The following is a 6,483-nucleotide window of genomic DNA, read 5'->3' as shown; positions in this document are numbered from 1 at the left end:
AAAATTTGTGCATTTAACATTTAAATATAAACAAAATCCAAACAGAACAAAATTTGATTAAAACGAGTTCCAGAGGGAAGTCTTGGCATTAGCCTCTAGGACTGATAATTAGGAGGACTTGAGAGTGTAGTTGTCCATCATAGGGTTTGGAAGAAAGCTGCGATGGACAAATCCTCACTCAGATCTGTGTATCCATTTCCCGGGGCTGCTGAAACCAGGCCACAAACTGGGCAGCTTCATCAACAGAAGTGCATCGTATCAAAGTTCTGAAGGCTAGAAATCCCAGATCAAAGCATCAACAGAGCCTATTCTTTTGAGGGGCTGTGAGGGAAAATCTGCTGCCGCCTCTCTCCTTGCTTCTGGGGCTTTGCTGGCAAGCTTTTGTGTTCCTTGACATCTGTGACATCACCATGATCTCTGCATCCACCGTCACGTGCTTTCTCCCCCATGTGCATGTCCGTCTCTGTGTTCAAATTTCCCCTTCTTATGAGGAGTCATACTGGATTAGAACCCGCCTTTATGACCTCATCTGAGCCTGATCATCTTGCCATGACCCTATTTCCAAACACTATCCTATTCACAGGTCCCAAGGCTTTGGACTTCAACACCTTTTGGGTGGAGACAATTCAACCCATAAGAAGCTGAAGGCCTTCCATTCCTATCTTTCAACACAAACAACTTCCTCAAGTGAGTAGGACTTTAGTTCCTTTAGTTTTATCTCATTTAGGTCAGGCACAATTACTGCCAACAGGAATTCGTTTAATGGAGTATTGCACATTGAGCAAAATTTTGTGATGATTTTTTTTGCAGAACAGGGTGTCCCAGTCTGTAGGTCAATTTAGAAACTTATAAACTTTCTCTGGTACCATCTGTACTAGTTTCCTATGGCCGCCGTAACAAATCACTGCAAACTTGGTGGTTTAAAACAACATAAACATATTCTCTTACAGTTCTGAAGACCAGAAGGGTGAAATGGGTTTCACTGGGCTGAAATCAGAGTATCAGCAGGGCCACGTGCCCTCTAGAGCATCTAGGGGAGAATCTGTTTCTTTGCCTTTCACAGCTTCAGTTGGCCATCTATATTCCTTGGCTAACCCTCCACCATCTGCAAATTGAATTGCTCCAAACCCTGCTCCCATAATCACATTGCCTCCTCTTCTGTAGTAAGTAATTATATATCCACTTCTGCCTCCCTCTCATAAGACACTTGGAATTACATTTAGGGCACACCCCGATAATCCAGGACAATCTTCCCATTTTAAAAGCTTTAATTTAATCATATCTCTAAAGTCCTTTTGCCAAATTAGATAACATCCACAGGTTCCATGGATAAGGATCTAAATATATTTGGGGAATATTCTTCAGTTTACCGCACCTACCATCCTAGATCAACTCATCCTAGCCCACCTCATCTTCACAACCATAAACTTTTACCATAAAAGAACACTAGTTTTCCTAGAAATTTCCTCACACTTCCAGTTTTCTTCTCAGATGCAGTTTCCTCTATTCAACATCGTATCAAAGCAAGAGTCTGATTTCCAGCACAGTGACACCCCACTGATCAGAGCATGGAGAGAGCTGAACTGTAAGAATATTTGTAACTGTTATTAACCTTCAATTCTGAAGACACACTGTAATTTCTCATGCATTATGATTTTTATGGAATCTGCACTACAAGTTTTCTGCAGGATACTAGGAATGCAACACAATCGTTTTGGCAAATCAAATAATTTCAAGTATTATAAATTAGGGATGTTTAGTACCTCTTCTTTTAAATTTACTCAATAATTATAAGCCATTTTTTACATGAACTCGGAGCATCCTCTATCAAAATGAATACACAGATAAACGTGCCACATTTGCCACTTGTAGAGTTCAGAAAATATTCTTTCTTGCTCTCCCCATCCCAGCTTCTGTGGGGAAAGTCTACTATCTACCCATTGATGTTGAACTTAACCATGTTGCCTGTTTTCAGTAAGGATATGGGCAGAAATGACAGTGTATCCGTTCTGAGTTTAAGCCTTTAAATGCTTGTTGCAAACTCCTGAGTATGTGGTTGCACAGCATTTTATAGCAATAGTTAAGGCAAACACGGCCACCGTTTGTTTTAATCACTATACCAAGAGCAGCTTCAAAAAGCAATTGGCCCAGGGACGCCTGGGTGGTTCAGTTGGTTAAGCATCTGCCTTCAGCTCATGTCATGACCCCAGCGTTCTGGGACTGAGTCCTGCATGGGGCTCCTTGCTCAATGGCGAGCCTGCTTCTTCCTCTGCCTGCCACTCCCCCTGCTGTGTGCTCTCCTCTAACAAATAAATAAATAAAATCTTAAAAACAAAAAAACAAGTGACCCTGATATTTGATCTTTAATTAATGTACAGATAAGAAATAATCAAAACATCCACTTTAATTTCAATCAGCATATTTGTTATTCCCCAAATTATGTTTATTTTTTTATTAATATGAGTTATTCTTAAGTTAAGCTATCAAGTAAACAGCAGGATGTGAAATTATACATACAGCATGATCTCAATTATGTAAAAAAATCCATAGAAAAAATAATAGTGAATTATTTGGGGTAAAGTTTATTTATTATCTGAGTACTCTGTTGTTCACCAAATATGATTTACACTATAGAACTTATATAGTTACTACATATTATTCTATATCCTGTTTGTGACGTAGCTGAAATACATATTAACAATTTTTGTTCTTGAGGAAAAGAATCCAGAAATTCACTTAGGAAATTAAACCACAGATAAAATTGTGAAGTTATGGTAAGGATTATGATGAGGAGCAAAGAGGTATGTGTCGATGACAGATACTAATTTTGAACAAGTATTTGAGGTTAAGTTTTTCATGTCTTTCTCTGCAATGTGTTAGGTAGGAACATTGTGTTTTTATTTTTTTAATGAAGTGTTATATTTTTTCCTTTTCAACTGAAAGATGATGGTGTGCAATATGTTTTCAAATAATAGAAATAAAAGCTTCAGAGATATTATCCTCACAAATTGTACTATGACTTGGCTTATATTTTTAAGCAACTTATTTTTTAACATTTATTATATTACACCTACAGAAAGTAAAAGAGCTGATTTTTCAATTGTGATTAATTATATGAGTTTTACCTTTTCTTACTTAGAAGCAAGGAGTAAAAAATCATTCAGGGAAGAGCAAGGCTCTGAAGTTGTCACGGCATGTATATTTCAAATTCAGAAAAGAAGGGTTTATAGTTTCTGAATATTTAGGAGGAGGGGACCATTAAGAGAGTATGGAGATAAATTGTGTCAAGCCACAAATTTCTAAAATTACCTTGGAAGATGATAATTTTCATTTATTAAGGCATCTAGGTACTCACCCAGCAAGACTGAATTGTATCACACATTGTTTTAAATAGTGAAGACCAGTGGTAAACAAGAAATTAGGGTCTTAATTTTTTAGTGATTTAAAAGCTGTTTGACTTTTTTTGTATGAGAAGGCAAGGAGGATTCTGATACTAATGTTGCTAAGGGTTGTTTGTTTGTTTTTCATTTAAAAGAAAAAAAAACAAGAAACAAGAAAAAAACCACAGAGCCACAGCTAAAATATTTGGAAGCCATTTAAAAGTAAAATTTTTCTAAGTGTGGACAATCATTTAGTTAAAATCCAAATTTTCTGACATTTTATTAAAACCTTTGACTCCTAGGTCCCACTCGGGTCAACTACTCGAATCTCAGGGAGGAGAGGCCAGGAATTTCCACTCTTAAGGAGCTTGTCAATGAGCGTAACATCATGCCAACGTCTGAGAACTTTCTTTCTTCTTTTCTTTTCTTTTTTTTTAAAGATTTTATTTATTTATGTGACAGAGAGAGAGAGAGCACGCGAGAGCAGGAACACAAACAAGGAGAGTGGAAGAGGGAGAAGCAGGGAGCCTGATGTGGGTGGGGCTCGATCCCCTCCTAGGACCCTGGGATCATGACCTGAGGCGAAGCTTAATGACTGAGCCACCAAAGCATCCCTAGTCAGAGAACTTTCAAAGATAAAACTTGGAAGGCACTCCACTAAAAGGTTAAATCTAAATTTACAAATTGCAGATTGATTTTGGTGAATCTTAAAAACATAGATGTTTAAAATTAACATCCGTTTTGGTTTCAGGAAAGGAAAAATGTTCAGGAACTCTAAGAACAATTCTGCACAAGCACACCCAAAGGACAGCAAGAGGACAAATCCATATGATGCATTCCTCAACCGGAACATTCCATATTGTAAAAAATGCAATTCTGCCCTGATTAATCTGCACCTTTAATGTATTTCTAGTCCAATCACAATATACTCTGAATCTCTTTTATATGCACATTGAGTTTCCTAGATCTATCCCACATCTTGCACCCTTTATCTTTTTTTAATTTTTTATTGTTATGTTAATCACCATATATTACATCATTAGTTTTTGATGTAGTGTTCCATGATTCGTTGTTTGTGCATAACACCCAGTGCTCCATGCAGAATGTGCCCTCTTTAATACCCATCACCAGGCTAACCCATACCCCCACCCCCCTCCCCTCTAGAACCCTCAGTTTGTTTTTCAGAGTCCATCGTCTCTCACAGTTCATCTCCCCCTCTGACTTACTCCCCTTCATTCTTCCCCTCCTGCTATCTTCCTCTTCTTTTTTTTTTCTTAAGATATATTGCATTATTTGTTTCAGAAGTACAGATCTGTGATTCAACAGTCTTGTACAATTCACAGCACTCACCATAGCACATACCCTCCCCAATGTCTATCACCCAGCCACCCCATCCCTCCCACCCCCCCACCACTCCAGCAACACTCAGTTTGTTTCCTGAGATTAAGAATTCCTCATATCGGTGAGGTGATATGATACATGTCTTTCTCTGATTGACTTATTTCACTCAGCATAACACCCTCCAGTTCCACCCATGTTGTTTGCACCCTTCATCTTTAAACTTCTACCTTTCTCTCTTGTTCTGAATTCTGGGATAATTATCGAGCTGGCCGAATAAGTGTGCTTACGCTCCCTTATAACCAGATAACAATCCCAACACTTCAGAGCTTATAACAAGAAAAGATTATTATTACATACAAGAAAAAGATTATTTTTCTCATGCTACTTAGGCATTGCAGTTAGGCTCAGACTCCATAACTCCATATTATCTTTAGGAAGGGACCAGGGCAGAAGGTGCAGCCCCATCAAGGCTATCTCCATCTTGAGATGGTGAACCACATTACGCTCTGGAAGCTCTGGTTCAGAAGTGGCGATTCCACTCACATTTCATTTCCCAAAGCAAATCAGATGTCCAAGCCTGATGACAGAGCGGTGAAGTATAATCTAGTTTTTGGGCAATATCATCTTCAGGGGGCCCACAGAGAGGGAAAGGGTTTTTTTTTTGGTAGAATAGTAGTAACATGTCATATTAGACTTGTAGCTATCCGGTTTATGTTTTTGTTTGTTTTGTTTTTTTATGCAGTATCTACTACCTCTGCTGAAATTTTAGTTTAATTTAATGATTTTTTTTTTAACTACAGGATATTATTTTCTTGTTCTCAGATTTTTTATGGTGCTATGAACTTTAAAACTTTCTAATAATGCCATATTTTTTAAATTTCTATTTTCTCAGGGGTTACTCATGGCACAAACTTACAGTCAATGTGGTCTATTGACAGCTTAGACTCATTCAGAAAACATTTACGTCATGGTTTAATTGATTCGCTCTATGAGCTTTGTTAGTGGAGGTGAGGTGGGACAGGGTAGAATCCTTCTCCTTATTCCCTAGTGCGCTTTTCTTCCCACCTACTCCCCACCCACAAAGAATCCCTCTACTGTAATATATCCCCATTTATTGCTGAATTTCTTACATATTTTTGGTGTGTTAAGTATTACACTTTTTGTGTTTTATTGACTGTTTATAGAGTTTTGCTTGTTACATTGATAGGATCATTTCAGCAGGACACTGGAAGTGGGAGAGAGACAAAGTGTGAGCTGTGGTCATAGTATTGACCATCATCTTAGAGAACTAATGAAATGAACATTCGATCCAAGAAGCCAAAAAATGAAAAGCCCTCAAAGTGAAACAAAGGACATAGGCGGAAACATCACAGTTGATACATAATATTGGTTTTTAATTTGACAAGACCAACAAAATATATAAAGGCAAACAAATCTGATCAAGGAAAAATAAAAGGAAACAGACATGCACATTTTTTGGAATAATTAAATAGGTATATTCTCAGATATGGAGAAAAGATTAATTCCATGCTATTTAAAATATTTAATAACATTTTAAAAAATTGGAAAGCATTTCAATTTATTAAACTAGCATAACCCTGATAGCAAAATTTCTCAAATAGAGCACTAAGAAATAATCTACAGATCAATCTTTCCACTAAATTTAAAGACATGTAAGATGATTAAAATTGTAGGCTTGGGAGGAAAATAGATGTATAGGTAAATACTTGCTGTATTTTAAAGAAATCTTTTGTGACTTGGA

General features: G+C 37.2%; 1 long non-coding RNA gene across 1 annotated transcript; it reads left to right on the top strand.

The window, feature by feature from the left end:
• The first annotated feature begins 555 nt into the window (after positions 1-555).
• Positions 556-4,330, top strand: LOC113923566. The gene is made up of 3 exons (XR_003520368.2): positions 556-687; positions 1,492-1,585; positions 4,132-4,330. It is a non-coding gene; the product is annotated as an uncharacterized LOC113923566 (long non-coding RNA).
• Positions 4,331-6,483: the final 2,153 nt, after the last annotated feature.

This window comes from Zalophus californianus, chromosome 15 (assembly GCF_009762305.2).
Source record: "Zalophus californianus isolate mZalCal1 chromosome 15, mZalCal1.pri.v2, whole genome shotgun sequence".
Lineage (NCBI taxonomy): Eukaryota > Metazoa > Chordata > Mammalia > Carnivora > Otariidae > Zalophus > Zalophus californianus.
This window is presented reverse-complemented; position numbering and strand designations above follow the sequence as displayed.